Consider the following 20476-nt stretch of genomic DNA (forward strand, 5'->3'; position numbering starts at 1 on the left):
CTACTTTTTTAAAGTGCACAAATTTACATTAATGAACATTTAACGCAACTTTTTAGTTGTTGAATCCTGCCTAGTCGTCGAATATGGGGTGTCTAGGAAACACGCTTTCTCGGATCGCTAGACAACAATTCAAGCAAATCGTATTAATGAGTTATATTACGAAACGTAGTTGTGTTAAACAGATGTGTCGCAAACAAAGGGCGACAGACAAAATGAGAAACCCTTTCAGTATAACAATTCCAAATTTGAGCTACATAGAATGTACAAGGAAAATAATGAACTTTGACGCTTCTATCTAGTTACTAGTTTTCAAGCTGCTGCAGATGTGGCCGCGAGGCGTCGGCGCGGTACTTGTGTCCGCTTCGCATATAGGCCACTGCCACCGCGTTGTCGTCCTGGAGAGGGGTCGGTAGCGTGCAATTGGTTGACGTCTACCCCTCAACCCTCTCTGCTCTCCTGTTTCCGACTGGCGTGCCGGCGCTTGAGTTTACGCCATAACACTAGTATTTGTACGTATTTGAAATCTTTTCAGATCTGGCTGAATATTTATGTAGATCCTTTTTTTCTATACAGATAACTCTATCATCTGCAAAAAGTCTGACGTGACTATTAATATTGTTTCTAGGTCATTAACACACAACATAAACAGCAAAGGTTCCAACATAGTTCCCTGGGTCACAACTGAAATTACAAGGGCCTTTCAATAAGCGACGCAACACATTTTTTTATCTGAAAGCAGATTGGTTTTATTCAGGACTCGAATACACCATATTACGCGCTACTCTTTGGCTGAAAAACCCTGTTTTTAACATAATCTCCGTTCAACGTGAGGCCTCACGCCACCTTACTGGACGGACCTGTATGCCCGCATAGTACCACTCTACTGTTCGATGTCTGAGTCAACGTCTCGCGGCATCAGTTGAAAGCTCCCAACGACTGGTATTTAGATCGTAAATGTCGTTAATTCTCCCTGTCTGTGGCAGGATGAGAAGGGAGTTTGCTTAACTTTATCAGCAGGGATTACCTTTATTCATTTTTATATAAGCCCGCTGTGGGGAAGGATCTTATGCACACTTTTTCCCTCTCGGCAGCGTGACCTTCCATGACCATTCTGCCAACTTCAGAATTGATGTTTAGGCCCATCAAAGTTCAGAATACAATCTTATCGATTGAATTTGAAGTAGCAACGGATAACGCAATTGTAATTTTTGGGATGGTCAGAGAAAACTACATCCTGCACGAATCTAGTCTTGTGCCCTCTTTTCTTAGGCATGGTTTAAATGAGCAAGCCGAGAACGAAAATTACTTCGAAAAACAAAGTTAATTTTATTTTAACCAACATTAGACAAATTTACGAAGTTTCTTCTTAACAATCTTTTGAATACACATTTCACTAATTCTGCTTTGAATTTTTATTTAACTATGAACAAAGATTATTTAACTATGCACTTAGATTATTTCTCCTTAGAAGCCGTGTTGCCTTTGATTTGCATCGTCCTGTGGGGGCAAGGAAAATCTTGGAGAGCACGTGGTCACTACTACTATGCTGATACATGCACATGCACTAAGTTATCACTGAAATGCAAATATCGTAACTATTTCTCTATGTAGATTTTCTATGTGCAGTGACTGGCATCGAGCAGGACTCGTGGCTGGTATCTCCAGCGCTAAGTGCTTGAATACGAAACGATTCATCTTAGAAAAGCTACACTCGTCACTAAATTTTCAATAAGTTGTTAAACATCGACACACGCTAGCATAAATGTTGAGCAATCGCAAAAACTGGCTACAACTCCCTCTATTAGCTTTCTCGGCGGTTGCAGTTTGAAACTATGCACCACGTGGCGTAACAGAAATATCGAACGGAGAAGATTACTCTTATACCGGATAAATTGAACAAAAATCAATAAATGGTTCTTAATTAATCAATCGCGAAAAAGTCTCTGATAAATAAACTGTTAACATTAAACATATTTAAACATTCAAATACCTTTGTCCTGATTTCGACGCAGCGTTCTGAAGGAACGTTTGGTCGCTTACCTGTCTTCCAAAAAACTCCCCCTAACCGTTGCGCGGCTCTTTCTCCTGAGCAGCGCGAGGTGCTGGGGGAGGCCCATGACCAACCTCTGGTAAGAAAACTTTTTTTTTTAGACTCTCGCACCTCTGGTCGAACCATCCTGTTCCTGCTCTTTGCCTTCCACTGACTGTTAAGGTTGGCAGAAGATTCTGAGACCCACTACATCTCTGGTTTGTCTGCTACCACACTCAAAACATTCACACATGACCACGTGCTTTAAGGAGAGGTGGGGAAATTTAAATAGGGACACAGGACGTGCATATTGTAATGAGAATAAAAGACTTTGATCCGTAATTGTTTCTACATGCATGTAATTTGGGGCTGAGATTATTTCACTGTTCATTAATTATGTAAAGTAATTGAATTTACACTGATAATGTCATCAGCTGACAGCAACATAACACTGATTTTAACTTTGTAACGAAACCTATTGTGACGTTACACATTAACCTCCCCATCATCCACGTACTGCTTTCCGTGGAGTGCATCCTTCGGTGGGCGAAACAGATGGAAGTTGGGAGGAGCGAGATCCAGGGTGGACGAGGAAGAACAGGCCAATCAAATTTTTTGTGAGCTCCTCTCAGGAGTGCAGATTTGTGTGTGTCCTCGCCTCATTACGGAGAAGCAGAAGTACGTTTGCATTTTTGTGGCGACGAACAAGCTCATGTCGTTTCCTCAATTTCCTGAATGTAGAGCAGGTGTGTGAGAGAGGCCGGCACGCGGGAGATTGTGAAGATTTGTGCGACGTTGTTGCGGTAATGACAGACGCCTCGCCCAACTACCCACCGTACTGTTAGGTCTCCGCAAACATTGTGCAAACCCCTCCAAATGTCTGGTTTTCCGCCAAAAGAAACAAATCACCGATTCAAATTGGTTGTACGCGCGGCACTGTTAGGGAAATGGCCTCTTGTACTGCAGATGATTGATCCCTCCCATCAAGAAATCTATAACAGCTCTGTGCTTGATAACCACCTTCGCTACAGACGCCATTTTAAGGTTTTGTAGAGCGCCGCCTCCTATTAGAACTTCATGAAACTTTAAGAGCTGATGCGGGAATTTTCGTCGATGTCCCACAACAAACTCCGCATTTTTAAACCAAATCTGACCGAGAAAAACCTGTGTTGAATTACTTATTGAACGCCCCTCGTAAAATTGTCAATGTCTCTCAGTCCAACGAGGCATCCTATGTCGTTCTTACGAAGAAATTCTCAGTCGAGTCACAGATTTCGTTCGATACTCACTGAGGAGCAGCAGCTCCAGGGTCTGGAAATCTGGTGTGCTAACCCCGTGCCCACTCACCCGATTGATGCAATATGACAGACAGGAAAAGAGGGAGGTTTTCTAGGACTGATCGCAGAGTTACTTTTTTTGCCCCATACGATATTACATTCCTTAATAAGAGCTGGTGTGATAACGAGTCAAATGATTTTCAGAAGTCACTCTATCTGCTCGCTCCGACTCATGACTTTCAGGCTTGGGGTGAACGCGCTATTCTCACCAAGGAAAAACTGAAGTGCTTTAGACCCTGGGAGTTTTTTCCAGGAGAACAACACGCTTGACCAACCCAGCAGGTCGATGTAGCCTCTGGCTCGTGACAGTCGGAGTCTAAGAAACGGTCCGCTAGCCGCAGTCGAAGATCTATCAAGAGTTGGCTACACAGTTGCTGTCAGAAGACGAGAAACCACCGAGGTTTTCTATGTTCATCATCGTGCTCACACACCGTGGACGGCAGCAGTTTTGTTAGGGGAAGGTACAATGACACTATTAACCGATGCTACTGATGCGAGACAAGTGTTCAGTAAAATCCACCTAGACAGCGCTTACTAGACAAAGAAATCCGTCGGCCACGGACGGACGGAGAAAACAGCTTGCCCGCAAATAAATTGAGCCATTCACCGGATGGAGATGATGAACCTTATGTCTGTCCACTTGCAGACGGATCACAGACAGATGCGGAATTAGCCGCTAATGCTTCTTCTCTGTCTTCTTTCTTTTTTTAGGCAACAACGAGCGTTTTCGGAGGTTCTACCCTTACAATTGCAACCGAACAGTGTTTAAAACAAAAGTCCCGTATTCGGCAGGAACAAGGATCAGATTCAGTCCTGCCACATGTATCTAGGGTATTTTATGAACTCTACCCGCAATTTTGAGGTAAATTATAGAATTATTGGTAGAACTCAAACACTTCTACTTTCAGGTGAGACAGTTATCTCTAATGATAGTGACAGTAGGAGGAAAGTAAAAATTTTTGCAGTGCGCCATAACAGGTACAAATCCGCATTGGCCTACCTCGATGTCAGCACACACTAATGATTAAATGACAATGCCACAATGCTGTGAAAGTATACAAAGAGAGAAAGATCGCCCGCATCTCGTGGTCGTGCGGTAGCGTTCTCGCTTCCCACGCCCGGGTTCCCGGGTTCGATTCCCGGCGGGGTCAGGGATTTTCTCTGCCTCGTGATGGCTGGGTGTTGTGTGCTGTCCTTAGGTTAGTTAGGTTTAAGTAGTTCTAAGTTCTAGGGGACTCATGACCATAGATGTTAAGTCCCATAGTGCTCAGAGCCATTTGAACCATTTTTTTAGAGAAAGATCCCTTAGCGGACCAAAACGAGAGAAAGATTTCACAATTAAACGGTTTCACAGTGAGTTGTTTTAGGAGATTGTAAGGTCACTGCTGCAATTCGGAGGAGTGAAGTTACACATTAACATAGGATCTACATTAAATGCAAAAGTGCACTTAGGATGTCCGCTACTGTTCGTTGCGTGTCAGTGTTGGTATAATTCGCGTGTTCAACAATGGGAACTAAACACGACGAACGGTAAGCAGGTCGTCGGTAGCCAGTCAGTAAACTCGTTCATAATTTTCAATGGTTCGTAAGCAAAGTTAGCTGTTATTTTCTTCTACTTAAGTTAGAATTCAACAACGTCGTCGGAATTTTCGTGAAAAAACATACAAGTATGTTATTGCTATAACGAACATGTATATCGCGCTGCGCTACGTATCAGTCTATTATGGCAAACGTATTTTAGTTCTGAGATTCGTTGGCTTCGTCGACTCAAAGTAAATTATCGCATTCAAACCCAGTCTAGGCATCGGTCTACGCTGCAGAACAGTCTGTTAGCATGTCTAGTTTTCTTCCACTCTCATTAGCTACCTTCCCAACTCGCAACCAAACTGTCACATTCCAACCTAACCTAGATCTATGGCTACGTAGTAAATCTGTCTGTCAGACCTTTTTCCAGTCACCAAAAAAAGTATGAAAATCAGTAATCAGTGAAAAAATTCACAATAACCAGTTCAGCAAAAGTTATTCTGGCGCTCTCCATATCGAAAAAAAATCAATTCGTACCTTCTCCCGAAATGAAGCAGCAGATTCAACAATATCACACGATTGGCTACGACCAGCGCCACCAAATTCTCACCTCAGCATGAAACACAATAGCCGCCGTCACCGTAGGAGTACTTTAGCAACACGAAGCGGTAGTTGAGTACACTCCTCAGATTTTAGGTAACATGAGGAAACCTCTAGCCATAATACACTATGTGATCAAAAGTATCCGGACACCTGGCTGAAAATGGCTTACAAGTTCCTGGTGCCCTCCATCGTTAATGATGGAATTCAGTGTGGTGTTGGCCCACCATTAGCCTTGATGGCAGCTTCCACTCTCGCAGGCATACGTTCAATCAGGCGCTGGAAGGTTTCTTGGGGAATGGCAGCCCATTCTTCACGGAGGAGAGGTATCGATGTCGATCGGTGAGGCCTGCCACGAAGTCGGCGTTCCAAAACATCCCAAAGGTGTTCTATAGGATTCAGGTCAGGACTCTGTGCAGGCCAGTCCATTACAGGGATGTTATTATCGTGTAACCACTCCGCCACAGGCCGTGCATTATGAACAGGTGCTCGGTCGTGTTGAAAGATGCAATCGCCATCCTCGAATTTCTCTTCGACAGTGGGAAGCAAGAAAGTGCTTAAAGCATCAATGCAGGCCTGTGATGTGATAGTTCCACACAAAACAACAAGGGGTGCAAGCCCCCTCCATGAAAAACACGACGACGCCATAACACAGCCGCCTCTGAATTTTACTATTGGCACTACACGCTGCCAGATGACGTTCACTGGGCATTCGCCATACCCACACTCTCCCATCGGAACGCCTCATAGTGTACCGTGATTCGTCACTCCACACAATGTTTTTCCACTGTTCAATCGTCCAATGTTTACGCTCCTTATACCAAGCGAGGCGTCGTTTGGCATTTACCGGCGTATGTGTGGCTTATGAGCAACCGCTCGACCATGAAATCCAAGTTTTCTCTCCTCCCGCCTAACTGTCATAGATTTTGCAGTGGATCCTGATGCAGTTTGGAATTCCTGTGTGATGGTCTAGATAGATATCTGCCTATTACACATTACGACCCTCTTCAAACGTTGGCGCTCTTTGATAGTCAACAGACGAGGTCGGTCTGTACGCTTTTGTGCTGTACGTGTCCCTTTGCGTTCCCACTTCACTATCACATTGGAAACAGTTGACCTCGGGATATTTAGGAGTCTGGAAATCTCGCATGCAGACATATGTGACCTGACCACGTTGGAAGTCCGTGAGTTCCACGGAGCCGGCCGAAGTGGCCGAGCGGTTCTAGGCGCTACAGTCTGGAACCGCGCGACCGCTGCGGTCGCAGGTTCGAATCCTGCCTCGGGCATGGATGTGTGTGATGTCCTTAGGTTAGCTAGGTTTAAGTAGTTCTAAGTTCTAGGGGACTGATGACCACAGCAGTTAAGTCCCATAGTGCTCAGAGCCTTTAGTTCCACGGAGTGCCCCATTTCGCTCTCTCACGATGTCTATTGAGGTCGCTGATATGGCATTAGGCGGCAGAACAATGCACCTAATATGAAAAACATATGTTTTTGAGGGTTTCCGGATACTTTTGATCACATAGTATATGAAGCAGGAATACAAGGATATACGAGAATAAATTGGTGTAATATGAAAAGACATCTGAGTCAGGACACTATTCATACACTTTGCACGCTGAAATAATGTAGCTAATCTACGGAACACTTCGCCGTAGTAACAACTAGAGAGAAAAGGGAGCCTTCGGCAAAAATTAATTATGGAAGGAATACCCCTGGGAATCAAAACTGCAGACGGTAGATCATATATGGCTGTATCGGGATAAATCAGTTTTTTAACTCACGAGGAGAAATACAAATTAGTTACCTCAGTAGCGAAGATATCTGAAAAAACCTAACACCCCGTCGATATGCTGATCATTACAGGTAGATTCGAAATAGGAGAAGTAGAGCGTTGGAATATATTCCTAGATGCATCACTTGATACTGATTCTTGCAACTTTGTACCGAGGCTGTCTTCGACGTCCGCCAGTTCGTGTTTTTTTAACATTTCCGTGATGCTTGTCCGTTGATCAGAGAAAACTGTGACCATTCGTAGTTCCCCTCTTTGTTTACGTTTAGTATCCTCAATACGTCCTGTTCCTTTTTGCAAATCGCATAGAATACCCATGTGGTCGGTAACTTGGCTGCCACCAGGTAAAACAACTTACCTAGAGCTCCTGGAAGTTCTTAGTATTCACAGAAACGGTATTTATGCATATTTACGCGAGGTAGCTCAGGACCTGTGCTATCTGCCTGGTTTTCCCCGTGGCTTGGCAGCAGGGGGCGCCAGAGGCGTGCTCTGCATAGCTGGATAGGTCTAAACGGGCGATAAGGGTGTCCCATATGTCGCGTGAAAGTGGGCCCAATGCTGACAAATGTGTTTGACACTATGCCAACGAAAAAGCCTTTGTTCCTACTCCTGCATTATCTACCACGATGCCGCCCTTCCCCCGCCCTCTCCTCAAACTGTCAAACCCACACACTTCGTCAAGTGTTACCAGTTCCGACCCTGAGCGGCATAAACAATTTGTTTCGTATGATAAAAATTGCTTTGTTAATGGTACGATAAAGGGAACGTGCTCAGAAATATACAGCAACAGACTGTTGCATTATCTGTCGACAAAAATGGTGTCGCAGTGCCGTGGCAGGCAATATTTTGTACTTCCAAAGATAATTTCAACGATGAATTGCTTTCCTGGAAGCTACAAAATACGCCTTTCCCCTCCTAAACGCCTTTATTTCTGTTCTGTGGAGGCAAAGAAGAACGTCTTACTTTTAAACTGCTAGATGAAAAATGAACTTCGCATCTGTGAGGGGAATATCTGAAACTCGTAAATTTTATGACACGTAAGGCTACTGTTACAGATATTAGGATCGAGTCATGCAGCTACGTTACTGCTAAAAAGTGGATATTTGTGATGCAGCTCGAGCTCCTGTTCGATTTCCTGAACCTTTGGGGATATTCACATTTTTTTTTCGGTAAATGCATGTTGCATACTTGCTCATCCCGGATTTGTCAATTATAGTCGAACTTCGTTTATGAATCGGGATCTCTGGCTCATCCGAACCATTATTTTTATTATTTTATTTTGTACAGTGACTGTACAGTATCTCAACTCCAGAAATAACAATGGAACGCTCGACGGAGGCAGTGAGTATATTTAAATGGCGCAGTGTCAGTCAACAAGTTAGTATTGAGTTGCTCTGTACTGTATTGCCTCCGTTTGTTGCCACTGTGAAATTTCATCAACGGGAAGCAAGGTGGCAGTCTCCTAAGACAGCAAGTTAGATGCACTATGGGCAGCCATTTCTGAGTCCCCTATCGCATTTTTAACATTAAATAAAGAAACTGGCGACAATTTCGACCGTCTGCATCCGATGAAGCGTTTGCAAACTTTCCACGATGCTCGGACATGGGTGTCAACCCTGTTACGCACGATTTTCTCTGCAGTGAACAGCTTTCAGTGGTCACTTCTCTGACGTTTTCGGCGAGTCATGAGGCAGCAAATACACGCAGGGAACAACAGCAATAGGGAGTGCCTACTGCAATACACTGTGTGCATTTGCAGCGTCGGGACTGATTGACTGACAACAAAGCGACCATTAACGGCTGTCCACTGCAGCTGACGCTATGCGTCACAAGTGACGGCATGATTTCTGATGATGAAATTATCACTAGTTGTTCATCTGGGCAAAGTGACGGTAGTGACGGTGGTTTAGCTGACGAAGTTTGAGCTCAGTCTGAAGACACTGAGACACGACGGAGGCAACAAAGTAATGATTTATTTGGAACGCCAGGCGGAAATTACTTCGGCCGAAATAACGCTGGGCAAATGCCTCATGATAGTGATGCTCATAAACAAAATACAAATGTGGCTCGAAAGAAAAGGAAACTTTCTGCAAGATTAAAATTGTGTTCCGGACAGAGACTGGAACTGGGGACCTTTGCCTTTCGTGCGTAATTGCTCTACCATCTAAGCTAACCAAGCACGACCCACGACCCGTCCTCACAGCTTCAGTTTTGCCAGTACTTAACCTCACTCCGTCTTCAGGCCACAAGCAGCCCATCGGGACCATCCGATCGCCGTGTCATCCTCAGTTGAGGATGCGGATAGGAGGGGCGTATGGTCAGCACACCGCTTTTCCCGGTCGTTACGATCGTTTTCTTTGACCGGAGCCGCTACTGTTCGGTCGAGTAGCTCCTCAATTGGCATCACGAGGCTGGGTGCACCCCGAAAAATGGCAACAGCGCATGGCGGCCAGGATGGTCACCCATCCAAGCGCTGGCCACGCCCGACAGCGCTTAACTTCGGCGATCTGACGGGAACCGGTGTATCCACTGCAGCAAGGCCGTTACCTTCCAAACTTCACAGAAGCTCTCCTGCAGATCTTGCAGAATTAGCACTCCTGGAAGAAAGGATATTGCAGAGACATGGCTTAGCCACAGCCTGAAGGATGTTTCCGGAATAAAATTTTCACTTGGCGGCGGAGAGCACTGGTCGTGAGTCATGCTTGAGTAGCGCAGATAGTAGAGCAGTTTCCACGAAAGGGAAAGGCCCGAGTTCGAGGCTCGGACCCGCACATTATTTCAATCTTCCAAGAAGTTTCATATCAGCACACGCTCCGGTGGAGAGTGAAAATTTCATTCTGTAAACATCCCCCAGATTATGGCTAAGCCATCTCCCCGCAATATCTTTTCCTCCAGGAGTGCTAGTTCTGCAAGGTCTGCAGGAGAGCTTCTGTGAAGTTTGCAAGGTAGGAGACTAGATACTGGCGGAATTGAAGCTGTGAGGACGGGTCGTGAGTCGTGCTTGGGTAGCTCAGATGGTAGAGCACATGCCCGCGAAAGGCAAAAAGGTCCCGAGTTCGAGTCTCAGTCCGGCACACAGTTTTAATCTGCCAGGAAGTTTCATATCAGCCCACCCACCGCTGCAGAGTGAAAATTTCATTCTCAAAAGAAAGTAACTGTTTTTTTCAGCGTATACAATCATTGTATGCACTGAATACCTCGTAAAACGATATACGGTCATAATACGTAAAAATAATGTACAGTTTCTGTTTAAGTAGCAATAACCATAACAAGTTTGATTACGGCATCGTCTGGTTTATCCGGATTTCTGATAATCCAGATGATCTAGATCCCAATGTATTTTTTGCGGTCGTGTTGTATAGCGTTCCGCATCTTGCGAATTTTTTAAATATAACACGCTAAACTTCTAAAATACGAGTAGTACAGGGACTTTCTGCCAGCATTAAATTACCTTTTCTTTTTGTTGGGGCCAGCCAGCCAGTCGATGCAGTATGCGTGGCCACCTGTAACTCTTAGTGCAGGGGTCGGCAAACGACCAGTGACCCCGAGACCTGAATGTCTGCTGGGCCGCACACGTTTCCAAATTCATCTGTTTTAGAGGCTTAGAATAAAGAACAAGTTAAAATTCAGCAATTTTCTTGTAAGGCTACAAACGCTGTTAGCCTGGTTGGTTGGTTGACTTGTGCGGATGGACCAAAAAGCGAGGTCATCGGTCCCATCGGATTAGGAAAGGATGGGGAAGGAAGTCAACAGTACCCTTTCAAAGGAACCGTTCTGATATTGCCTGAAGCGATTTAGAAACGATACGGAAAACATAAATCAGGGTGACCAGACGCGTGTTTGAACAGTCGTCCTCGCGAATGCGAGTGCAGTGTGTTAACCACTGCTCCACCTCGCTCGGTAAACGTTGTTATAAATTAACTAAAATGGTATATACATAGCAATTTACTGTAAGAAACATACTGAATGTTTTTAAAGCACAATTTTATGCAAGATATTAAAGAACAGGCATTAGCTTTCTTTTAACTATGCAAAGAAGATACACGTTAAGTGTAAGGAAGTATTATTGCAATTAATAACAGACGAACTTGACAATTGTGCAGTTCTGAAAATGTTATTCCGACGCGGCATGAATACGGGAAGTACGTACCGCACAAGAGCATGGTACTAGAATATAGACAGTGTACTAAGATTATTTTGCTGTAGTAACGTATTTTACTATTGACGGCAGTTTCAGCGAATCACGATGTTTTATGTTACCTGATGATGACAACTACGTAGTACGTGATAGTGAATAAACTTTTCTTTAATTAGGAGCTCTTTGTGCTTGCTCGGATGACTTCCTGCAAATATTTGCGATCTGTGAGGAATCACCTGCGCAAAATTGGTCTTGTAGGTTAGAGAAACCAGTTATAAATTAAACTCAGTGGCAGATAAAAACTGTATGCCGGACCGAACCCGGAACCTTATGTTCCGCGGGCAGTTCTCCTCCGAACTGAACTAGTGTGTATCAAGGAGTTTGAAAATAAGTGTGCCTTACGCTGCAGAGTGAAAGATTCATTTTGTTTGATGTCTGACCAGGGGATAGGTAGTAAACCCATAGAAATGAAGTGTTACTTCTTTTTAAATCATGACTATTATTCCGGAAACACTGTCGGTAACTGTGTCAACAGAATAGTTGCAGCTGACGTTTCTTTCCTGAGCCTTTGTCCGTTATGTTTCAGCTATCCTTCGGTAATGATTCGACTGTTGTTTTTATTGTAGATGTGATGTAAATGCATAGCTATACTCAAGAAGTTGGACGTCATGTCTTCATGTAAAGAACGAAGAATAATGTCGCAGCTGCAATCCATTTGCCACGCTTTCTAGCTTCGACGAGCACTTACAGGAGACGTCTTTATCACTCGCCGTGCTGGTTTCTTCTCCGTCTTGTCACGGTGGCTGCGTTGCACAGAAACCACAGCTGCAGCTACCAACGCTTCTTACAACTGTCACAGGTAATCTCGCAAGGCAACATAAAGTAATATACGGGCTATACCAGAAGTACTTTAACGAACCTTTGAAGCAGATTTGTCGCACCAAACCAAAGAAAATCTATGTAATGTTGTTTCCTAAAATCCCCCGTTCTCGAGTTATTAATGAAAGCACATTTCACAGGGTTCTCACAATCTTCTCCGCTTGCTGCTACACACGAAAACACTCGGCTCATGAACTCCTACGGCCGGTTTCGAATGATTTCGAAAGCTTATGTCACATGCTGATGAAGCGTCTCTGCATTATGAATGTCTCTGCATTAGAAAAGTTTGCTACATAAAGTATCCGTTTTAAGTGAACCCCAAACATAAAAACCCATGAAACATAGTTCGTGGGAATGGGCAAGCCATGACACTGCTCCTTCCCTATCTATCCAAATCTCATGATAGAAGTCACTCAGTGCATCTCGAAGAACGTGACTGAAATGTGTTGGAACCCCATAACGTACTAACTATACGCCTCCTTTTATTTTCAGAGATACGTCGTGTAGCAAATCAGGAAGTGTGGTGTTCTGTGTGTTGGGAGTCACGTCAACTGCCACAAGTTACTGCAAAATGCACTAATACCTGCACAGGATTATCGCTTTTTGGCAGAGATTGGCAATTGACACTGGACGTAAATAAACGTGACATATTACACATAAAATTATCAAACGATAGGTGATAAATCACTGGAAACAGTAAAAACCGTAAAATATCTTGGACTAACAGTCTGGAGCGACGTCAAGTGAAACTATCCCACAAAAAAGAAACAAATGTCCCGTAAAAATGAACTCTAAAGAGGTATGAGAACTTGTTCGTCTTCTCTAGCGTGCAACACATCTCTTCGACTGAACAAGTGCCCAAAGCTCTTAAGGTATGCAAGTTAGAGCCCATGTTTACTAGACACCTTTTTTATTTTGGTCCATATTACCACTTTTGTAAGTTTTCGGTGGAGTTCTGCTTCACCCTGTCCAGAAATGTATGTGACGTACTGTGTTGTCCCTAGCCTTATATTAACATGACGTTGAATTATCGCCTTATGATAAAAGTAGATTCAGATTATTCTAGATGTCACGATTATATGCATGTGTGTACTATTGCTTAACGATGTGACTGTTCCCCAGTTACACAGCTACCGTCACGATATCATCTAATTCTACGCCGTGTCGATTGTATTGAGCAGAACTATCGTTTTTGTACAACAGCAGAGCTGGTGGATAACGAGAACATTATTTCTCGGGTCTGCACCAGCATCCCATGTTGACAGAGGCGTAAGTTTCCAGGTCGATGTTTTTTGCCACCTAGGGGCGCCACCGAACTGGTTGCACTAGACGCGATTAGCGCCGCAACTGATTCCGTAACCTAAGTTTGTTAGGTCCACAGACTGGTGCATTCTGGGCGGCGCGATGGGGTAATGGGTTCGTACATCCTGAAACAAAACTATCCTTCCGGCTGTTGCCTATTACAAATATCTCTGTACGTCCCTTATGACATTATTAAATTATTATACACAGTGATATCTGTTACCAGCACACGACCTTCGTTACTGAGGGCGCCACTGTATACGACAGAGACATGCAGTTCAATTCTTACTTGAAAAACAATTTTACTGTCGGAACTGGAACGTAAAGCAGAGCAGAGTTGACGATGACTATTCCTAATCAACACATCGAGCACGAATGTCATGGTTTAAATTCCAAACCTCTCTACTTTGCCTCTTAGTAAGAGAGTCGAAGCCACGCTTGTTGGTTGTTTATTCGTCCAATGACAGCCGACCTTAGACTATTCGAGAAGATCGATCTGTGTGGCGCAAAGTGTTTGCCATCTCTCGTCTCCCTGTTATCAGCTCTGCAGAAAGGAAGATGAAAATTCAACGTTTCACTGACAGCGAAGTCTGAAGAGACAGAAGAGAATCTTAGATTGCTGAGGAAAGCCTTGAGGACAGTAATGTAACAGCGGAAAGGTTGTTTAAAGTAATTATTTCAGACTCTGTCAGAGAACTGTACATAACCTGAGTAGACAGGTTTAAGCATTCTCCCCCCCCCCCCCCATCCTCCTCTCTCTCCTTTCTTCACCATTACGCCGCTTTGCTCGGTGACGTCACTACAGTCTACACGCACAACTGTCATCTGAAATCAACAGAAGCACACAAAAGAAAATATTAATACTTGGCTAGGAAAGGTACTACAGAACGCTTCTTCTTCCTCCTTAGAGGGCTAAAACAAAATACCTGATCCTGTTTCATATGATATTATTTTTACTAATCACTTCATCGCTTCCACTGGCGTAGGTGATATTTTTTTTCTAGGCTGATTTGCATATCAGCATTTGCCTGCTCTAGCTCAGATGCTCCAGTCTATCGATGTGGTCCTTCCAGTCCTCTCTGTACTTCAAAACCCTCACATTTATGAAAAAGAGGTCAGTTCCAGTTTATTATCCAGTCTGGACACCCCTAAACTATTTCCTAGGAAATCTCGGGTAACTAAATCGTCGATTCCATTTTGCTGAGGGAGCCTCGTTCTTACTGTCGTACAGTCGGACAGAAACAGCCATTACTTAGTAAAATTGAATTCTGTCTATGTGTTACATTTTAGCTATAACGATGGATAGTACAGCAAATGTGTTCGAATGTCTTAAAATTTTGACTTCTTTACGTTGTTAGCTGGGATCACAAATCAATAATGAGCCGAAAAAGATCCCTAACGACAGAAATAACCAATGAACACAGCCTAAGTGGAAATTTGAACCGCCAAGGTCTCGTAATGCGGCTCAGTTTTGCTTTTCCTTTGCTCCTGTCAATCAAGCTGACAGATCCAAGCAGTTACACTGTCGGCCAAAAAAGTGAAGTACCCAGCAGGAGAGAAGCAAGCAAAATGATACTTCACAGATTGAGACAGTACGTGCAGTTACTGAAATGGTTACAAAACCGAATCCAATCTACAAAGAACTTGGTAGTAAGTGTCCAATACCAGTATGATGTTACATCCCCTCTCGTCTGGATGCACGCACTGATTGGGTTCCGAAGGGTGTCATTAACGCGTCTAATCCTGAGGCAAGCCATTCCACAACTGTTGTAACTTGTTGATTTCCTCGACTTGTCACTGGGACAGAGTTGACGCCGCTGGTGACCCACACGTGTTCCGTCGTAAGCAGATACGGGGACCTTACTGTCCACAGGGTATCTTAACATTATGCAGACACTTCATAGATATACGTGCCATATCTGACAGGCATTGTCCTGTTATAAAATGGCATCATGATACCGTCACATGAGAGGTAACACATGAGGATGCAGGATGTCCGTGACGTAGCGCTGCCCCGTCAGAAATCCCTCAATTAGTGACAGCCTTTACCTGAAGTTATACCCGATGGCTACCCACTTCTCGACATCTTTGGTACCACCGCTGTGCCTCTCCAAAACATCAGAAGAGTGGTACCTCTTCCAAGATAATTCAAAGAAACGCAGAACTGCGGTGCGTCTCTGAACACAATGCGACTCAAGTCATCAGCAGTCCATGCTTCTCAGACACGGCGCCACTCAAACGAAGCCGGCCGGCCGCTGTGGCCGAGCGGTTCTAGGCGGTTCAGTCCGAAACCACGCGGCTGCTACGGTCGCAGGTTCGAATCCTGCCTCGGGCATGGATGTGTGTGGGGTCCTTGGGTTAGTTAGGTTTAAGTAGTTCTAAGTCTAGGGGACTGATGACCTCTGATGTTGTTAAGTCCTATAGTGCTTAGAGCCATTTGAACCATAAACGAAGTCATTTGTAATGTGGTTTTATCGGCAGCCTACGCATGGGACGGTAATTTCCTAGTCTGGCTAATGGCACTCTGCGACCATAGGTGCGGAATGAAGCAGAACGTTGCAGGCAGTCGGTTACGTATCCTGAGATGGCACGTACAGATGTGAGTGGGTTACCATGTAATTGGTACACAGCACGGTGATCCTTACTTGTGGTGGTCAGACGTTGTCGACGGGAACCTTGACGAAAGGTATGCTAGCCCTCACGTTTCCTTGTAATCCACCATCGAGCCATTGTCAGAACAGAATCCTCAAAAAATCTCAATATTGCGTGATTTCATCTACAAACCAAATGGAGACTCATAATGATTCTCTTTGAAACTCTGTTATGTGCTGATGACGCTGTCTCAGTACGCAGCAACTTCGTGTCCACCATATTGATTACTTAAGATCTGGCGCCGTTGACGTCCCTTGAATATTCTAACATGTCTTGTAACGAAACACGAACAACAGTAGTGCACTCTTGTGGACATTCTACCTTTCGCAGAGTATTGCAGTTATAATCCTTTAAATACTTGCTGATGGAGTGTACACTGACACCGACCATGTTCTCTGGATGCTTCAGTTTATTGTCAAGCAATGCAGTTACAAAAATAGGAATCATGCACCAATGAGCCAAAACATTATGACCACAAGTTTAACAGCGCGTTGGTCCACTTTTTCTACAAGTCCGTCATAGGTTTCCAGAAGTATGTGGCACCAGATGTGTACTCACAGGTCACTAAATTTCCACAAATTACGGGACAGTGATTTGTGGGCGCGCAGTTGGCGCACGATTTGTGTTCCAATAGATACAGATCAGGGGCATTTGCTGTCTAAAACATCATTGTGAATTGACCATCATGCTACTCAAGCCACTGCAGCACGATTCTGGCCTTGCAACACGGGCAGTTATCCTGCTGAAAGATGTCATCTCCATCAGAGAAGACTTCAGCCATGAAAGGCCCGCAATTATGTTCACGTAGTTCACTGCTGTTATGGTGTCTTCGAGTAATACCACAGGTCCCACAGAAGCCCGCAGCGTAATTTTGCCCTCACCGTCCTACCTATGTGGCGCGGTACACATTTCAAGCAGTCATTCGCCTGAATGGCGGCGTGTAAGGACTCAACCATCGAAGTTGTATCACAAGAAACGCGATTCATTCGACAGGCAACTCGGTTCTATTGATACACGGTGAAAAGTCAGTGATCTTGTGCTCACTGCAGTCGCAGCTGACTATGCCGATCGGTCAACACAGGAACACTTAGGACACGTGTGATGTGGAGCAACCAAGTTGAACAATGACCTTTGAACGGAGTGCTCAGAAACATCTGTTCCTGCACCAGCACTGTACTCTGTCGTTAGATCTGCCTCAGATCGCTACCTATCCCGCATTACACATACATTTCGTGATGTAACGTGGGCGTCCAGTACTACGCCTTACTCCGCCATCCTTTAATCAGTTTCCATAGCTGCTAACGATGGTAGAACGCTAACAACCAACCATCGCCTCCATTCTCTTTTTCCAGCCGCAGCGCCACAACGACGTGCCCTTTGTCAAAACCGCTTATATCAATGGATTTCCGTGTATGTCGCCAAACACGGATGCGACCATCATGATGGTGTAAACAAAACCTGGATTCATCCGAGAAAATGACGTTTTGCCATTCGTGCACCCAGGTTCGTCGTTGAATACACCATCGCAGGCGCTCCTGTCTGTGATGCAACGTCAATGGTAACCGCAGACACGGTCTCCGAGCTGATAGTCCATGCTGCTGCAAACGTCGTCGAACTGTTCGTGCAGATGGTTGTTGTCTTGCAAACGTCCCCATCTGTTGACTCAGGAATCGAGACGTGGCTGCACGATGCGTTTCAGCCATGCGATCTCGACTGCTAGTGTTACGAGACCGTTGGGATCCAGCACGGCGTTCCGTATTACCCTCCTGAACCCACCGATTCCATATTCTGCTAACAGTCATTGGATCTCGACCAACGCGAGCAGCTATGTCGCGATACGATAAACCGCAAACATGATAGGCTACAGTCCGACCTTTACCAAAGTCGGAAACGTGATGGTACACGTTTCTCCTCCTTACACGAGGCATCACAATAACGTTTCACCAGGCAACGCCGAACAACTGCTGTTTGTGTATGAGAAATCGGTTGGAAACTTTCCTCGCGTCAGCACGTTGTAGATGTCGCCACCGGCGCCAACCTTGTGTGAATGCTCTGCATATGACAGATTGCTCTTGCATATCACAACATCTTCTTCCTGTCGGTTAAATTTCGCGTCTGTAGCACGTCATCTTCGTAGTGTAGCAATTTTAATGGCCAGTAGTGTGTTTGTAGTTATTCTCTATCTCAATTATACGCGAAAACAAACAAGTATTACATGTCACAGCAGATGCTTCAAAAGTAAAAAGAAGCGAAACGCGTTGCTACGATAAAAGAAAAAAGTCTTTCATTTCGTTGCATTAGACGAACCACGTAGCATGGATATAAGAGTCACTTACGAGATAAAAGGGACGCGCCAAAGAAGAAAGATCTCGATACCGCAAGGTAGAGAAATGAAGAGTAGCCAGATTGAGCAAGATATAGTCACGAATGGCCGGGCAGTATTGCTGGGCGAAGCAGGCGGCTGAAGCCTCGGACGGCGATCCGTGTCTGGATGCCAGGAGGTGGCGCCGGCCGCAGGTAGCAACCGGGCGGGCCCGGCGTGCGTGCGTGCGGGGCGCTGGCGGCTCGCGTGCGCCGCCCGGGGCCGCTGCTACCGGCCTACGCGCTCACCTCAGCTCAGCCCAGCCTCCCTGCCGCCGCAGACGCCGTACAGGTAGCGACGCGGCGCCCCGGGCACACGGCATCCACTGCCGTCTTCATTCACCACCTCATTCGCTAGCGTGCTTCCTGCCCTCCTACATAGAGAATCTACCACAATATTAAGTTCAGAGAGCGTCCAATTGCTCCACTAGCTACAAACTAAAAACTGCAGAAGCTCAGCTTGTCGTACAGGCTGGGACTGTTGATATTTTTTAAAATATCAGGAATACGATATATCGATATTTAAAAACGTCGCTTCTGGCCATCATCGAAGAGCTGTGTCGGTATACCGGCGGAATAAATATCGATGTACTGGCCTATAAAAATATGGGCTGCACATTGTAAATATACTGTCGGTTTTAGAGCTGTATGTTTAGGTACAGATTTATCATTAGACTTCCTGTACATCAACTAGGTAGCAGCCTGCCTATGTCCCTTACAGCAAGAATTGAAAGAAAAACGATGCGCTTTCACGCTTGATGATAACCACTTTGCTAACAATGGTAACTGCATATAAGTGGCACAATAAAAGGTGTCCTACGATGTAAGTAGGCTGTTTATGTTTTCTTATTGGCAACGTTACGTAGCGCTCTGTATGAAAATCACTGGCTGTGCTGTGTGCAGTCTGTGGCTAGTTTGCATTGTTGTCTGCCATTGTAGTGTTTGGCAGCTGGATGTTAACAGCGCGTAGCGTTGCGCAGTTGGAGGTGAGCCGCCAGCAGTGGTGGATGTGGGGAGAGAGATGGCGGAGTTTTGAAATTTGTAATACTGGATATTATTACATTCACTATGATGAGGAATACTGTTATCCTCAAATATAATTGGCATTAATAATATGTTATTTACCTTGTAAATATGCTTAGACATTATTTATTCTGGTTTGTTTTAATGCTCATATGTGAAGTTGATGTTTCAAAAGTTATTCTGATCTTTTATGTATTTACTTATGTCATAATTCCTGTAACACTGATGTATATCTTAGTTCGATTCTTTTGTAAAGCCTGTACCACAAATGTTATCTGTATTGTTATGTTCTTTAATTATGTATTTTGTACCTTTCTTATTGTATTTTTATGTTATAAAATTGTAATTGACACCAGTTCATCACATTAAGTAACTTGTAAGTTACATTTCACTGCACACGTTTCTGTTGGTCATGGTATATGGACAATATGTGAGAAGTAGGGACTGATAGTGTTTGCACGTGTGTTAATAATTCAGCAAGGGACTGGTTAACAGCATTGCTGGTTCTAAGGACACACACACACACACACACACACACACACACACACACAAAAAAAGAAACTTTGTGAGTGCACAAGTGGTGGTCTATGGACTTGCTATATTCTCCGCAAGACTCTTCGATGGTGAATGTGCACCTGCACAGTCGCAACAGACGGCTGCTGGCCGTCTCTACATGGACTACAGTGGGTCTGCATCTTTGACGACCCACCAATACCATTATTTCTACATGGACTACAGTGGGTCTGCATCTTTGATGGCCCACCAATACCATTATTTCTACAATGACTGCAGTGGGTCTGCGCCTCTGATGGTCCACCAATACCGTAATCTCTACCAGGACT

The 20476-nt window shown here is 44.6% G+C and overlaps 1 protein-coding gene and 1 pseudogene across 1 annotated transcript in view; one reads left to right on the forward strand and one right to left on the reverse strand.

The window, feature by feature from the left end:
- Nucleotides 1–20476, forward strand: part of LOC126176597 (homeobox protein B-H1-like) — a 521496-nt gene that overhangs the window by 171398 nt on the left and 329622 nt on the right. The gene's annotated exons all lie outside the window — the stretch shown is intronic.
- LOC126177857 (5S ribosomal RNA) lies at nucleotides 9710–9827 on the reverse strand (annotated as a pseudogene).

Source organism: Schistocerca cancellata, chromosome 3, assembly GCF_023864275.1.
Source record: "Schistocerca cancellata isolate TAMUIC-IGC-003103 chromosome 3, iqSchCanc2.1, whole genome shotgun sequence".
Taxonomy (NCBI): domain Eukaryota; kingdom Metazoa; phylum Arthropoda; class Insecta; order Orthoptera; family Acrididae; genus Schistocerca; species Schistocerca cancellata.